This window comes from Schistocerca piceifrons, chromosome 2 (genome assembly GCF_021461385.2).
Source record: "Schistocerca piceifrons isolate TAMUIC-IGC-003096 chromosome 2, iqSchPice1.1, whole genome shotgun sequence".
Classification (NCBI taxonomy): Eukaryota; Metazoa; Arthropoda; class Insecta; order Orthoptera; family Acrididae; genus Schistocerca; species Schistocerca piceifrons.
In genome coordinates this window covers 580046371-580064259 of record NC_060139.1, presented here as the reverse complement: position 1 = coordinate 580064259, position 17889 = coordinate 580046371, and the positions used below count along the sequence as shown (strand labels likewise).

The 17889-nt window shown below is 38.2% G+C and overlaps 1 protein-coding gene across 6 annotated transcripts in view; it reads left to right on the top strand.

Annotated features, from left to right (window-relative positions):
* The first annotated feature begins 6492 nt into the window (after positions 1-6492).
* Positions 6493-17889, top strand: part of LOC124777697 (RCC1 and BTB domain-containing protein 1-like) — a 204932-nt gene continuing 193535 nt past the window's right edge. For 3 of the 6 annotated variants that reach the window (XR_007015770.1, XM_047253182.1, XM_047253178.1), the window contains exon 1: positions 6497-6708. The gene's annotated coding sequence lies outside the window, so the exon portion shown is untranslated. Of the gene's footprint in view, positions 6709-17889 lie in introns of all 6 variants that reach the window. The other 3 variants (XR_007015769.1, XM_047253181.1, XM_047253177.1) reach the window with 3 other exon arrangements.

Sequence of the window (17889 nt, the reverse complement as noted above, 5' to 3'; positions counted from 1 at the left end):
AAATGGTTACTCTTCTTAAGCTAAACTATGATTGACTGAGGATGTTATTGCTACTCAAGTGGAATACTATTCTAGGATACGTCTTCTTCTCTAAAATTTTGGAAAATGATGACTATACCATAGTGATAGAAATTGGTAATTACTGGCATCTTTCCTATCATCTTTCTTATAGAGGAGTTAAACAACAGCATATTTCAATCTCTTTGGAAAAATGCTTCAAGTTTGTGATGCATTATACAGTGAAGCCACATCAAACCAGCCAGAATCCTGATGAGAAAAGAAAACGCTGTGTAAACGTAGTTATATAAGTGTAAAATTGCCACTGGCAAAGCCAGTTGCACAGAAAACGTGCAGACCAATAAAGATTATTATTTCATTTTATTCTTCCATATTTTATGTGAACTGAACCTAGTGCCCATGTTTCTTTTTTAGGGGCTCCCCACACACTCAGTAATATTGTCAGGATGTCACTATATTGACCGTTTGAGGGCGTATTGTCAGTACTAGAAAAATTGATGAGCAGTATTGAAGGATTTCAAAATATTCTCTGTATTGTCGATAGATTCTAAACAAGTGAGGTTAAGTATTGACAGTCTGATCAATTCTTTTTAAGATCTTGACAGAGCTTCACAGAACAGCCTCACATTATTAGTGTTTATTTTTTTCAATAAGGTATTGTGCATATATGCCTCAGATTCAATGCTTAGGGAGTCTTTCAACGCAAAAGAATTTTAATAGGCCTTTGCAAGGGTAACTATTGTATATACCCCTTTATGATGGTTAATGGAGAATTTTCTATAACATTTATAACACTGCTTACTTCATTAATTTAAATAAAGTATAGTATAGAGACTGATGTCTTACATAGCAGTTTGGGACCTATAAAGGTCTGTAAAATGCTTGCAAATTTCTCCAAATTATTACAAAGTGTAAAAAAATGTTTTACACTAATTGCTTGAAAAAGGTCCTTGCCAGACAAATATAATTGTTTTACAGGTTTCCACAGAATTTTACTAACTGAGCCAGCTACTATTACAGAATTAAACTTTGAGAATTAGAATGACCTGCCTGTCGCCAGAAATCTCTGTTAGTCCAAATCTCTTGTCAACTGTGATTGCCTCCTTCATTAATGTATTTTGCTTCTTTGTTTATCTTGCATCAACGCTAATAACTTGATGTGTGATGACTGATTTGATTAGGTGGTTTTATTGGTGCATTTCATCATTTTTGTACATAGTCACAAATTGATATTGGACAAGTCAATTTTTGTCTGATGATAAGATGAGACAATGTGAATTTATGTCAGTATTATGAATTGTGCATCTACTACAATATAAATACGTTTACATGCATAAAACTGTAAGCAAATGTATACATACAGTTTAATGTCTTCGTGCTCTCCTCAAGAACTTACATCAGTTTTCAAGTTAAAAATGGAAAGGATTTTTGCATCATTGTGTTGATAATAGCTTGTGATTTTTTTGCAAAAGTAAACTAACTTACATTAAATCATGACACTCTTCTTATGAATTAACAACAATTACTCTTAAAAATTTAAAAACGCAGAGTAATATTTACAGTTTTTTGGTATCTTCATCACTATAGTTTACAGCTTTTGATTTTTTACACGTGACACAAATTTAAAGATTAGAAAATGGTTATAATTTATGTGAGGTACACTACCACTGATTATGTTACTGACTGAAATACTCTACAGGAACTCATCCAGATTTTAGAAAGCAGCAAGCTTCTGCATAGTTCAAGATTCTACATACTCATCAACACTACAATACAGTTTATTTAAAAGACACAATTTTAGAGCCATTTTAAAAGTCCTTAAATTTTTGGGTCTTCCTGTGGTGTGGTAACTTGTTGTAAAGTTTTTCTATCCTATTAAGGACCCATATTTTCTATATTTCGTTTTTGCGTGTTAATTATCCAGTTCCATTTTCTGTCGTTTATTGTACTTATGAACTGTTCCATTTTTTGCACTAGTTGGTCTTCAGTGCTCATCACTTTTCTTAATGAAACATGAAACTTCCAAAATGTATAACCAAGGTAGTGGAAGAAATTGTAGGTTCTTAAATAGTGGCCTGCTTGAGCTTCTAGCAGTTACTTTTCCTGCAGTACTTACAATTAATTTTAGGACAATAAAGCAACTTCTGCTGGCAGGTGAATTGTCCCAAAAAATTATGCTGTTTCTCAACAATGATTCCAGCTGTGTGTAATATATATTTTTATCGTTTGTTGTGTCATGCAGCCAGTAAGAATTTTCATGGAATAGCAGGTAGTACTAAATTTCTTATTGATGAAGCTTACATGTTTGTCCCACATTTGTTTTTTTATCCATATTCAAGAGATTTTGTGCTTCTTACAGTTTTTAATTTTTGCAAGATAACATTATGATAGGGCTGAGATGTGTATTCTTTGTATTGTTTGTAAATGCATAGTTACTGTCTTTTCTGCATTTATGATAAGACTGTTCCTGGAGAATCAATCAGATACGTATAATGTGCATACTTTGATTTCAATCTCCAGTTCACCTACAGTCTCCCATTTTATCAGAATGTTGGAATCGTCTGCATATTTTATACATGCCTGGGAAGGAGTTGCTGACTCTTAAGTCATTTGTAAACAGCAAGAACAAGACTGGACCTAGAATGGAACCTTGGGAAGCACCATATTTACATTTTGTTTCCCTGACTGATACATATGCCTGTTGTTTCCTTCTTGACATTTAAGTTTTACTATTTGCTGTCTGTTGCTCAGGTGTGGTTGTATCCATTGTGTCCCATCTACATGTTCCAATTTTCAGAGTGGTAGTTTATGGTCAATGACATCAAAAGCTTTGATGAGGTCCAAAATTATAGCAGAGAAGTGTTGTTTATGGTCTGCTAAGGTCAGGGATTCATTTATAAAATCAAAGATGGCAGTTCCTGTGGACCTATATTTATGGAAACTGTGGTGTGATTTTGAGAAGAGGTATTCCGAAAGGATGGGCTGAACACCGTTGGCAGTGACATGTTTGTTGCTGTCAGAAGTAGTTTGTCCTGCAGCAAAATTGAAGCAGATAGTTCCTGTGAGTAAGTATAGGTAGAGGTCATTTTAGGCAAACGGAATAAAATAATAACTGCATCCTTGTACCAACCTCCCAACTCAGATGATACAATTGTTGAAAGGTTCAAAGCAAACTTGAGTTTAATTTCAAACATGTACCCCACTATTACAATTATAGAGACTTTCATTTAACCTTAATATGTTGGCGGAAATAAATGTTTAAATGTGGAGGCATGCATAAAACGTCATCCAAAATTGGGCTAAAACATTCTCAGAAAATTATTTCATGCAATTCGTTCATGAGCCCACACGTCTAGTAAACAGCTGTGTAAGCAAACTTGAGCTGTTAGCAATAAATAATCCTGAGCTAATAATGAGCTTCAAAATGGATACAGGGATTAGTGAACACAGGGTTGTAGCGAGACTGAATATTGTAACCCACAAATCCTCCAAAAATAAATGAAAAATATACCTATTCAAAAAAGCAGATAAAAATTCACTTGACACCTGAGAGACAATGTCTGCTCCTTCCAAACAAACAATGTAAGTGTAGACCAGATGTGACTTGAAATCAAAGAAATAGTATCGACGGCAATTGAGAGATTTATACCAAATAAATTAACGAACGACGGAGCTGATCCCACTTGGTACACAAAATGGGTCAGAACACTCTTGCAGAAACAACGAAAAAACCATGCCAAATTTAAACGAACGCAATATCTCCGATATTGGCGATCTTCTACGGTAGATCGAAATTTAATGCGGACGTCATTGCGAGATACTTAGAATAATTTCCATAACGAAACTTTATCTCGAAACTTGGCATAAAATCCAAATAAATTCTGGTAGTACCGGTATGTAAAGTATGCTAGTGGCAAGACAGTCAGGGCCTTCTCTGCTCGATAGCAAAGGAAATACTTTCGACGACAGTGCTGCGAAAGGAGAGTTACTAAACACAGTCTTTCGAAATATTCCAGAATCCGAATCTAGAACAGCTGCCGACATGAGTAACTTAGAGACTGATATCCTCAGAGTAGCGAAGCAACTTAAATCACTTACAAAAGCAAGTCTTCTGGTCCAGACTGTGTACCAATTAGGCTCCTTTCAGAGTATGCTCTATACTTAACAACCATATACAGCCGCTCGCTCGACAAAGGATCCGTACTCAAGGACTGGAAAGTTGCAATATTCAAGAAAGGTAGTAGGAGTAATCCACTGAATTATTGGCCCATATCATTAATGTTGATATGCAACAGGATTTTGGGACATATATTGTGTATGAACATTATGAACTACCTCGAAGAGAATGGTCTATTGAATATTGTAACCCGTAAATCCTCCAAAAATAAACGAAAAATATACCTATTAAGAAAAAGCAGATAAAGCATTGTTCTTGTGAAACACAACTAGCTCTTTTCACACACTAAGTGTTGAGTGTTATTGACAAATATTTCAAATTGATTTCGTATTACTAGATTTCCAAAAGGCTTTTGATGCTGTACAGCACAAGTGGCTGTTAGTGAAATTGTGTGCTTATGGAATATTGTCTCAGTTATGTGACTGGATTCGTGATTTTCTGTCAGAGAGGTCACAGTTCGTAGTAATTGGTAGAAAGTCATCGTGTAAAACAGAAGTGACTTCTGTCGTTCCCAAAGATAGTGTTATAGACCCTCTGCTGTTCTTTATGTATATAAACGATGTAGGAGACAATCTGAGCAGCCGTCTTAGGTTGTTTGCAGGTGATGCTGTCGTTTATCGTCTGGTAAACTCATCAGAAGTCCAAAACAAATTGCAAAACGATTTAGAAAGGATATCTGAATGGTGCGAAAATTGGCGATTGGTCCTAAATAATGAAATGTGTGGTGTCATCCACATGAGTGCTGAGAGGTATCCGTTAAACTTCGATTACACAATAAATCAGTGTAATCTAAAGGCCGCAAGTTAAACTAAATACCTAGGAATTGCAATTACGAACAATTTAAACTGGGAAAAACACACAGAAAATGTGGTTAGGAAGGCAAACCAAAGACTGCGTTTTATAGGCGGAGCAGTTAGAAAATGAAACAGATGTACTAAGGAGACTGCCTAAACTACGGTTAATCGTCCTCTTTTGGAGTACTGCTGCGCTGTGAGGAATCCTTACCAGATAGGTATAACGGAGTACATCGAGAAAGTCCCAACGAGGAGCAGTACGTTTCGTATTATTGCGAAATAGCGCAGAGAGTGTCACCGACATGGTACAGCACTTGGGATGGACACCACTAAAACAAAGGGGCTTTTTGCTGTGACGGAATGTACTCAGGAAATGTAAATCAGCAAATTTCTCCTCCTAATGCGAAAATATTTAGTTGACGCCGACCTACATAGGGAAAAACGATCATCATAATAAAATACGGGAAATCAGAGTTCGCATATCAAGATATAGGTTTTCCTTTTTTTCGCTCGCTGTTCGAGAGTGGAATAACAGCGAATTATTGTGAAGGTGGTTCGGTGAATGCTCTGCCAGGCACTTCAGAGTGATTTGCAGAGTATCCATGTGGAAGTTGCTGTAGAAGAGTTTATTTTCTTCTATAAAATCAACCAGTCTCTGATAAAATATTTTTTTCTAATATTTCAGAAAAGCCCCACAGTAGAGAAATTGGTCTGTAACTTTTTACTTCTGTTCTTTGACTTATTTTAAACAGCGGCCTCATTGTTCTATTTGTAACTTTTCAAAAAAAAAATCCATTAGCCAGTGAGGAATAAAAACATCTGCAAAGGGTTTTGATGTTACTGCTGAGCATTTCTTTAAAATGCTATCAGGGGTGTTATCAGTGCCAGTTGAGGATTTTGATTTTAATCCTCTAATGACGTTTGATACTTCTTTCTCATCTGTTGGATACAAAAAACACTTCTTTAAACTGCTTTGAACTTGTTCTGTCCTAACATTTGGTGCATACGTTTTGGTAATATTTTCTGCTACTTCTGTAAAGCAAAACTTAAATTTTTTTGCAACATTTTTGGGTCCGATATTTTGCATGAATTTTTCAAAAGCCAATATTGTGTTGTTCTTCACATTGCTTTCCTGTTCCCTTTCTTACTATGTCCCTTAATTGTGTTTGGGGCAATTTTTACAATTTGTCATTTGTCAGTTTCTTAGACATTTTAATAACTTTGTTTAGGATATGCTTATATCTCCTCCTAAAATAAGGTTTAAAATCTGGCGATTTTTCTGTTTGATGCGGAACTCATGGGTAGCTAATTTATGAAATCTTTCGACTCCATGGCTCTAACTTCAGTCAGTAAATTAAAATGTGTTTAGTCGCTCCTTTTTTCAGTCATTCTCGGACCTATTATCTCTTTTTCCTTGTTGACTGTTGTTTGCAAGCTTTACGTAACATGATTGCAGTACACATTTTCTTTTGGGTGTTCTACATCTTAACCTTGTAAAATCGTGTTGTCGATTGCCAATTTTTGTGATTGTGGGAGGTATAGCACCAATATATTGACGGTTTGACAAAGCAGAATTTCAATCAATATTGAACATGTGCAGGCCTCTTTATTTGTTGTAATGTTGGCGGCTGTTCTGTTTGACGTATACAAATAAATACTGTGGCTGTCACACTAGAGTCGTGTCAATTATGAGGAGAGAACTGTGGTTAACGGGCAGAGGTGTGTATCATTGTTTTGAGTTATTGTTTATACCGTGGCGTCACAGAAAGAGGACTATGTTGATAATGTGTGCTCTTAAAGCTGAACCTTTTTTATGAAAATAAAAATTCGAACATGAAGTATATATAAAAGTGTCTTGTCAGGAATGTTGTTACCGGCACCATACCAATCATAACTACCAAATTTCCTAATACTGAAAACTGGCGGCCTTTCCTTGTTGCGGACAAGTTCGCATGAAAAAGAAACATTTTTAACTTACTGATTTTGCAAAAATTTTGTTATGCCAAAGTATCAGTTACAGGTATATCTCAGTTTGTGTGTAAACTCACCTGGAGGAATTACTTACTGCCGTGTAAAATAAAGCTGTCTCAGTAGAGAGTTGAGAGCAGGCATAAGTTGTAAACAAAACTATCTATATACAGAAACAAGAGGTCCGCGGCATGACACTGGCAGTATCCCTCGTTTCCCCACCGTATGTTTGGAAAAATTCTTCTCATGTAATTTATTGTACCACGTTGACGTTTTCATCGTTCATGATCATAGCCTTAACTCGATCGAAATTTCGCAAATGCGATTGGACTTAAATAGTTTGACAAAGTTGTAATGTCGTCTGGTTTCGTAGATACATTGTAGCCAGTCGTTTAATCCTTACACAGTTGGAAAAAAAGCAAATTACTGTTTCACGTACGTTTTACTAGTAACATCCCCTCCCCCGTTTTCATTATTTGTGAATATTTATGAAACGTTTAATTACTTTACAAATAAGGTAATGTGTTAAGTATTTGTTGCTAACCATCAAAGCTAGAAAAAAACTAGAAATGGTGTGAAACTGTGTGCAAGCTTTATTGGAAATAGCCAAGTGTTCTCATACTGAAATACTGGATGAATGTAGCCCGTGTTATTTGCGCATCGTACCTCAAGACATATCCAGTTTCTTACCGTAATAATTGGTTTACTGTGTTATAATTTTGACAAAAGATTGTCTCTTAATGAGTATATTATGACAGCGTTATAGGTTTTTAAACTCGGTCAATAATTATACGAAATTGCAACTGGAAAAGTGCCATTTCGCAATACAGTTAATGAAAAACTTTTTATAGACGTAAACAGAAATTGGCGTCATTTCATATGTGCCTCTACTATGAATTGACTCAAGAATTTTATGGAATTTCTAGAACCGCCCCCCTTTAATCCGTTTCAGTTGCCTGGACCATGTGTAACTGGACTATCATTTGCATATCTGATGCACAAGTCTACGAAATTGAAAAGAATAGCATTTAAACACTTGTTTCTTATTGTGAAATTTAGTAATTTTTTTGTAGCTTTAGAGTATAACTGTAACCCACTCATAAGCAGTTATTGTGCCTGCAGTGGATAAACCAGTCATTTTAGTCCTAATGATGTTTATCATTACCAAATGTCACTGGAACAAATTTTTAAATTACAGATACAAAAGAAGAAGAACATAACAACAACACTAATAAATAAATGTCAACAAGACATTAATTTCAAACTGCTTGTGTGTTATAAATTTACATTGCCTGATAGTCGGATGGCAATAAAAATGTTAAAAGGGTCATTAGGAATCCTACTAAGATTCACCTGAAACAATTTGGACAAAATCTGGCAAACACGTCTTACAGTAGCTGGGTGTGGTTACCAATATGTCATTATTACAGGAACAGGATTTCTGTATTTTGATGCCCAGTTATCTGAGCATTGTAAGTCCAATTAATGTAGTTTCTTTACAGAATTGCGTATAAGTGGTTGTCTGTGTACAGCTTGTAACTAACAAACTTTAAATCATTTTGATTCCTGTTGAGACTATTGTGGAGTAGGCCTGCTGCACACACTTGCTTCCTCTGTGTTAATGGTGCAACAGAAATTGGTTCTTACCACATTGGCAACAAATCTCAGGATATTCACGCTACCTGTTTTTGTCTAAAGTTACTTGCAAATTATTATGTGATGTGACCATTCACATATCATCAGCATAAAGGACATTTCTGCTAGCCATTTAGTTTGAAAAGTCATTATCATACACAGTGGAGAGGAAGAACCTGAGAACAGAGCCGAATGGGATTCCTCTCTTTATTTTTCATGAGTTTTGACCTCTTCTAATGGTGGCGTGAATGTAAGAAGGTGGGACTGTGATGCATTCTGTGCAGAGAGAGAATGAGAATACTGTGTGATGTCACCAGTGCCCCCTCTGCCACCACATCTCATGGCTCTGAGCACTATGGGACTTAACATCTATGGTCATCAGTCCCCTAGAACTTAGAACTACTTAAACCTAACTAACCTAAGGACATCACACACATCCATGCCCGAGGCAGGATTCGAACCTGCGACCGTAGCAGTCGCGCGGCTCCAGACTGAGCGCCTAGAACCGCTAGACCACCGCGGCCGGGCCACATCTCATGCTCCAGCCATTGCCTACCATAGTAACTGGCAACTCTAAGATGAGCACTACACTGACCCACTGTTTCTGCTTTGAATCTCCATAACAGAACTTATAAGCTTGGAAAATTATCGCTGTCACCTCTTACTGTAATACGTGTCAGGTTTCCTTTATGCCGTCCATAATTAACACTATCGTGGCTTGTTGCTAAATGTTGTAATCCCAGCTTGAAGCATGTGCTACACGCAGACATGTAAGAATGATAATGTTGGCTGGTGCATCATGGGGTACACTGCTCGTTGGCTCTGCGCCTGACACCTTCATCTGCTTTCTTATTACATGTCTCTAAAACATGTACTAACTTTGACCTGTTAAACAAGAACTGATTTGTCGTTGTGATGTAGCTACTAACCATAATATGCTAGCTTGCTTTTTTTATATATATATATATATATATATATATATATATTTATTTATTTATTTATTTATTTATTTATTTATTTATTTTGTGTCACAGTAAACAGAGACTGAAGGTTATAAATGACCTTTCTTTCATGACCATTATGAAGTGTAGTTAGGAGATTTTCAGCTGTTTTTATAGTTAATTATGTTCTGAATCAAAATTGTTTTCATTTAGTTGCATATTATGTTTCTAATGCCCCTCACAATGTTCACAAGTCTTTCATTAGAACATTCATGACAAGCACAGGACCCCAAGGTAATGCAGCACCCACTTCCTTTCCTGTGTTGTTGTCTCTCATCTCTGACTATCCTTTCTTTTCTTGTTCTCTTTTCATGGTAGCAGGCTTTGATGTCAACACAGTTATTACCTAAGTTCTACCTTCCCTTTTGGAATATTCTTTCATTCACTACCTTTTGAGTGAAATAATTTGTAGTTGGCTTCTGGATTGACTTTCATTTTCCAAATTTTTCTTTAGTGTGGAATGAGTGGGGAAGAAAACCTTAAATAGTGCCTTTTGTATCCAGCGTTAAAAATCATCTGCACACAATACATGTGTGGGCTCTTATTTGCACATCAAAAGCATTGTGATAGCTAGTCCAGTGGGGTCTTTATGTACCTTTTTGGTTGAGCCCCATGATGTCTGAGCTGCCATCATATCGGATGGCCTTTGCTGTGGCTGAGTGGCGCCCATGGGGAGAGCCCTTGATAGGAACAGGTGGCATCAGAGTGGATTTTTGCGCTTGAAACATATTAAATTACATCAAAACAATGGACATTCTGATATTAACAGACAGGAATCACAACTTCAATGCGGACAGTTACAACTCTACTGCTTACCCTCCGCTAACTGTCCTATGGGAAGAGTTACAAGCGAGACATTTAAGAACAAAACAATTTATTCAATATTCAGTATGTACTCAAACTGATTGGGATACTTTCGGTGTGACAGAGCCACTATTTTTGTAGAGCATATTGAAGAACAATTTGGAGAAGTAAGAACAATTTGGAGAAGTTGAGTCATTAGGAATTATGCACAATGGATAGCTGTTGATTAAAGCCTCTTCTGCAGCACAGTCTACAGCTCTTTAAACATTTCAACATCTGGTCATTGCCTCACACAAGACTTTGAATGTGGTCCGGAAAATCATCTTCAACCAGGACCTTACTCTCCAGACTAGGGGCTACGGGCTGATCTTGAGTGGCGAGGTGTACATTTTATCTGATTCATCCAAAGAGGTCCCAAGGATAATAGAGTAAATATAACTGCTTTTATATTGGCCTTTAAAGGGAATGTTCTCCCAGAAAAAGTTAGACATCATGTACAGGTGAGAAGTGAAACCTTACATCCTACCACCCGTGACGTGCTTTCAATACTTGTTTTGGTCATATGTCACCTTACTGCACGGTGCACCTAAAATTTGGCAACAGTAGATGATCACTCCATGAGGAAAGTCCTTGTGAACAACTACCTTTGTGTGGCAGTTGCACAGATCATCATCCTCCACATTCACCGGTGTGTCCAGTCTTCAAGAAAGTAACTAAAATACAGAAATGAAAACCCACTGACTACCTTTCATATCCAGAGGCACGTAAAAAATGTGGAAGTCCAAATCCTTTTGATGTGATGTCTGGTTGTGTAAAAGTCACAATCCTCACTCTTACTACCTCAATTTTTTTTAAACCACCTCTCCCACTGTGCTCCTCTTTTGCGGCTCCTGTGGCACATCTTCAGATATGGCTTCCAACGTCCGGCTGGAGGAGCAGCTTCCTCCTCTGGTATCTACCGGTAAAGGGGCTTCATCATGCGACCCCTCTCGCCAGAAACCCAGAGATTAGAGGCCCGACATGAGCCAGTGGCCGAAGGAACTGTGACCTGCGGATCTCAGGGTTGTCCACTTTTCATCTTTCCCCATACTAGTTGCAGATAGGCCCTCACAAGAATCTTGGCCACCAAAGGCTGCAGGAGGAAGAGGAGGAGAAGAAGGATCATGACAAGGCTACTCTGTCCTGTCCACTTCGCCCACGGCATGCTTTCAGCTATTGATCTAAAGATATCTCCCACCAATTGCGTGGCTTCACTGCACTGGTCGCTGCATGACAAACTTTTTTGCAATGACTCTTTCCAGTGATCCTGTCACTTCTCTGCCATTGCCAGAAAGACTGACTACCACATTGGGAGCCTCAAAGAGCCAACTGGCAGTTGTATGCCTCTGCTGTTACCTTTGCTTCCTTTGTCATATGACATCAGTGAGGCTGTGCGAGATGTCTCCAACATTATCTACCAGTTTTGCTGGAACTGCTTTTCTCCCTTCCACAGGTCCCCTCCACTGCTGAACACAGCTGTGGTGGGCCACAGACATTGCATTAGCTGTTCAGGATCGCTGTAGAGCCCTGCAACATTTCAAGCGATATCCTTTGCAGACTGTACTGGTCACTAGCGTTAAGTGACCTTGTGATAAGGCTCACTGTCTAATTAAATGGAGTTACAAGAAATGCTGGAAGTGCTACAACTCCTCCCTGGAAATATGTGCCTCTTCAACATAGAGGTGGGCCAAGCTATGTAATTTTCTGGGCCACCGAGCGATGACTGTTCTGGGTCTTGTCCTTCATGGCAGTTTTTTTACCGGTGTATTGGTTCTTTTAATCACGTTGCAGTCCACCTTGTGTCAGTATCCTCTTCTTATCTGACTCTCTCTCTCTCTCTCTCTCTCTCTCTCTCTCTCTCTCTCTCTCTCGAAACAACAGGTTGTAGATGTCCCCCGATATTTCACTCCCTACCAAGCTGAATCATATAATGAACCTTTCACTGACTGGGGACTGCTTCAGGCCCTTGCCTCATCACGTGGTACATTCCCACACTCTGTTTCAGTTCATTGTGAAATGATCCAACATCTGTGTGTAACTCGGAGGCTAATCTATTAAGGATCATTAACTGTATTTGGCTCAAAACTGTGTTCCCTTTTCAATACTGAAATGGCATGGTTTTCCCAATCCTTAAGCCATGCAAAAGTCCAACATCTCTCAACAGTTACCAACAGATTAGCTTGACCAACATGCTTTGTAAATTGCTTGAAAGGAAGGTTGTCCACAGATTATATTGAGTTGTCAACTGTTGAGATCGTGTGTGTGTGTGTGTGTGTGTGTGTGTGTGTGTGTGTGTGTGTGTGTGTGTGTGTGTGTGTCCTCATCACTGTGGTTTCAAGGAGGGACAATCCACAACCAGCCAGTCTTGTCTGGCTGAAAGCAGCATCCCAAGAGGCTTTTTCTGAGCTCCAATACTTCTTTGCAGTCTTTTTTTGACCTACCTAAGGCATATGAGATTGCTTGGCATTACCACACTTTATTTACCTTCTATGACAAGGGCTTTCGAGGTCGTTACTGATTTTTATTTGTCAATTTTTATCCCACAGATTGTTCCAGATTTGCATTGGTTCTCCTTGGCTCCAAGAGAATGGTTTCCTTCAGGGCTCTGACCTATCACTCTCTTCCTGATTACCATCAGCAGACTAGTGACCTTTGTTTGGCTATTGGTCATCTTTTCCCACTGTTTCCAATTCTCTCCTACAGAAACACTGGTTAAGCATTTTAAAAATACTGGTTAAGCATTTTAAAAATACTGGTTAAGCATCTGTGTCACACTCCAGTCCGCCCTTATCCAGAACTCTACTTGGGTACTCAGCACTTGGAAATTGTCACACAGTGCGGAAGCTTAACGATCTCTGCTTCATTGCCCACACCTCTTGTGGTAAAGATCTAGTTACTCTTCTCCATATTTACTGGGCCTTGGTCCTATCATGTCTGGACTGTGGTTGCGTGGTTTATGGCTTGGAGGTGCCTTTGTGTTTGAAGCTGTTAGACCCAGTCCATCATCGTAGAGTTTGTCAGGCCATTGATGCTTTCCAGAGTAGTCCCTCATCTGCATGCTGAAGTGGGGCTCCTACAGATTCAGTTCTGATGGTGTCAACTCTTGGTCTCCTATGCAATGATCATTTGACAATTCCCTGATCATCCGATGGTCCTATTCTTCTTACATGTGTGGGGTGTCAGCCTCCTGATATCCGCTCTCAGGTGGGACTATCAGTTGGGATGTGCTTTGTAGCCCTGTACTGGGATCTCTGCTCTCTGGAATGTGCTCTTCATGTTTTGTCATGCACCTCTTCCCTGTCCTCTTTGTTGGTGTGCAAGCCATGAATTGGGACCGATCTATTTTAATTTCCTAAAGTCTGTTGACCCCCACGACCTTTTTGTGCGTGTGACATTCAATTCTTCAAGAGTTTCAGGATGCTACCATCTTTTACACTGATGGCTCTAAAACTGGGGATAAGACGGGATATGCTTTACATCCCCTTTCAGTCAGAAACACCATTCGTTGCCAAGAGCATGTAGAGTCTGTACAGTGGAGCTGATAGCTGTCAATAGTGCCCTCCACTTTATTAAACAGGGCTTACTTTACCATTTTGTGATATATAGTGATATCACTGCTATTCATGATCTTCTCATTGAACTAAGTCATACTGACTGCTTGATTGCCTTTCTCTGTGTCCCACGTTATGTGAGTGTACTCGGGAATGAACTGGCTGACTGTTTGGCTGGAAGAGCAATTAGTCACGACTCATTTGCTTTGCTGATCTTGGCTGCATATGAGACCTCTGTGCACTCGAAGATGGAATGACATCTGATTGGCTGCTGCCCCCCTCTAATAAGCTCCACATCCACACTATCAAGACGACTACTGTTGCGTGTCGCTCTCCCTTCTGTTACTTCCGCCAGGGATCCACTATGGTATGTTGCCTCAGCCTACCATGCTAAGCGTGGCTTTCTGAATTGTTTGCCTCAGATACTGACAGATGATTCATGGACAGACAGGCAGTTGGACTGGTTCTCTGTTTTCTCCTTAAAAGTGCCCTTTATTTGTAGAGTAAGGTTGTAAGCTACCTTCAGGCAGGAGTGGGATGGTTGTGCTTGAGGCGTCTCCCACTGCATGCTGAGTCTGAGGGGCCCTCGACCTTACCTCCTTGACCAGCTCACTCTTTCATCCCTCTCTTGCTGTTTTAATTGTTTTTAGACATGGTTTGTCTCCTTTTCTGCTGCATCCTACTTTCTGTTTTAGAGGTAGCACTCTGTTGAATTGTGAATACTCTTTATAAACACCTTGACTACAGTGGAGCGAGGGTGCGATGGCTGTGGATGGGGCAGCTCCCACCACGGGCAGAACTCCGGGAGCATACAGCTGCTGCCTTACTTATTTCTCTACTCTTGTGTTTATTACTGATGGTCCAACTGATGTCCATTACCTTTTTAGCCATCTCACTGTTCCGAGACTGCAAAATTGAAGACATTTTGTGCTCTGTAACCGTCTTTGCCTTTCATTGGGCTGGTGGGGCTCAGATGCATGGTGGGGCCTTTCTCACACCTTGTCAGCTTTGACATAGCTACTGGCATGATTGACACACGTTTCGGTAAATTCTTCCTCAACTATGGCAACAGTATTGTATTAAACACCTCAGTCTTACTGCTCCTACTACTTTAATTATCAGAACACAGGTGTCACTAATTTGAGATGAACTACCACTGAATCAAGGAAGCCACGATCTTACTGTTTAGTCCCTTAATCCCTAGTCAATCAGTCAACCTACCATTTTCAAAATGGCTATTACTTTTGACGTAATTGGGATAAGTGATATGGATCTGTAGTTATCTGGTATCTCTCTTATGTGTAGCGTAATTTTAAGCCATTCTGAGAAAGTTCCATTACCAAGAATATTTTTTACGAGACAGATTTTCTTAATTACTCATTTTAGAGCTTTCAAATCCATAATAGTCATCTTTCTAGAGTCACTCAGCTTATTTAGTAATTTCTTGGAGTGATGGGTGAATCATTCTGTTGTTACACGCTGTGCTTGTAAAAGTAGAGTCTTAGCGTCAGTTGTATAATTACTGAATGCTACAGTAGCCAGTGGAGTTTACAAGATACTCATTGAGAGCACTGCAGTCTGTTGAGTCAGTCATGCTTTACACATGGTTTTTTGTTTTACATTCATTTTTGGGGTTTAAGAAGTAGGTCTACTCTTCATTTTCTTTGAATTTTGCTACTTTAATTTCAGATTCATAGAGATTTTTTTGAGTTTTTAAAAGTCTTCTTGTTTGCATCCTAACTAGCAAATGTATCATTAATTATAAGTAAAATGTCCCTTATCTGATTGAATCACCTACCATTTTTATATACCTGCATATTGTATTTGAGGGCAACATTACCTTTAGTTTGGAACCAGAGACAAATTTGGGAAAATGTTGTGCATTTTCTGAGTTTAAATTAAATACCTTAAATTTAGAAGTCTTGCTGTGGCCTTGGGAGTGAGCATTTGGGTGTCCTTGTGTTTGCATGTGTGAATGAGAGTGGTATTGCTGGAAAAAGAGCTAGTGTTCCAAAGCTAGTGTGAATGCTGTCTTCTGTTGTGTGTTACTGTGCTCCATGGATCGATCCGCTACAGGTGGGTGGTTTCCTTACCCTTATTTTACATGTTGCTCCATACAGGAATTTCCATTATTGTTGTATTTTTGTGAAATAATTAAGTATCACATCTACTATGTATCATTGGTCAACTTCTTCCCATTTTCATCCTGTAACTTCTCTGTCAGTCAGCATTTAAGTCTGTGGAATTTTTGTAGTTAAACCTGATTGGTGGTGATGCTGTATTGCTGCCGTTTGACCATTTATTATGGGACTCACATTTATTTTGTTGAAGACAGTTTGCTTTAGAAATAAATTATCAGTCACTGTTACACTAGTGTCTTCTGTTGGACATCAGTAAATTAAGGGGTCCTTGATCAGAACTACCAGAGATGAAATATGTATTGAAATATCCACATACAATTATTTACCAGTTATTACTATAGCCTTATTAATTGCTCATAAGTGTAAAAGTCTATGACTGAATTACATATCTCACAGGTGTTCACTGCATTATTGATTGAGGTATGTGGCATGGGACTTTATTCCATTCCCAATTTCTCGTACTACACTTACAGTAATCTGATACTAACTTACATCCATGTAGATGTATCTGTTCAATTTCTGTGACTTCCAGATGATATACTGTAGAAATGCCTTCAGATTTTTCACTGCTGTCTGTTGATTTGGTAAGCTCATTTTTCTTACTGGAAAAATCAAATCTCCTTATTTCTCCAGATATTGCTTCAACTCTATAGATATTTGGCTGCCTTGTCTTTCAGAATAATTTGTTCTAAAAAAAGATCTTGTTAAAATATTGGATGCTACAGGAATTGGACACATTTTTTAATTGTAACACACCACCAGTCCTTGCAGATCCAGCAATTAGCAGTGGATCAACTCAAAAACATAGCAGACATGGTGATAAATATTATTTTGATCGGCTAGAATAAAATAAACTGTTTTATTGCGACATCTGCTACCATGAACAAGCAACTGGATTATTTGATAAATAATTTACAAAAATGGTTAGTAATGCACAAGGACACAACAGAATAAAGTAAGTTGTGTTCCAAGAAGGATATTACACACTTTGTTTTATGTTTCACTGCATTACATGAGCAGACAAATGTCTCAACTAGAATTTTGGCCTTAGCCCATAATGAGAAAAAGATAAGAAGGAAGTGAAATACCTTGCCAAGTGCATTAAAAAATGCACATATACAGTGGGAAAGAAAACTATAGTATTCTTATTAAAGGAAACGTTGTGAACCAAAAGTGAATTAAGGAAACAGAAGAAAACCTAAATCAGCATGATGGAACATCACATTTTAACTCTACTGTTTCCAAAAATGATTTGAGTGTTTTAACATCTGTAACCTTCGTAGATAGCTAAGAGTGTGCTCATAGATAAAGGCTGAAAACTTCATAAAAGTAATTCGTATCTGACTATATGAGTATGACATTTAACTGACAAAAATGCACAGTTCATCAGCTAGTAAGCTGACATGGAAATTAAGGAAAGGTTTATACAACCATATTTTTGTATGTCCTTAGCTCCATCAATCTGGAGGAAATGAAGTGCAAGAATTTAAAAAAAAAACACAGTTTATTAAAGATGTGTAGCACGCAACATGTAAAATGTAGATTACATTCAATTTTTAGTTATAATACAACTGCAGTGACAAATATATTAAAGAAATCAGATTTTCATCATGCTTTGTAGGTGCTTATTTCATGAAGCAGATCGTTTAGTGGTAAATACAGTTATGAATAAAAAAATCTATACAGCATTATTACTGGTCTCAAAACTGTAGGAAAGTAATAAGAAGACTATTTGTGAGAACAGACTAAAAACCTAAAATT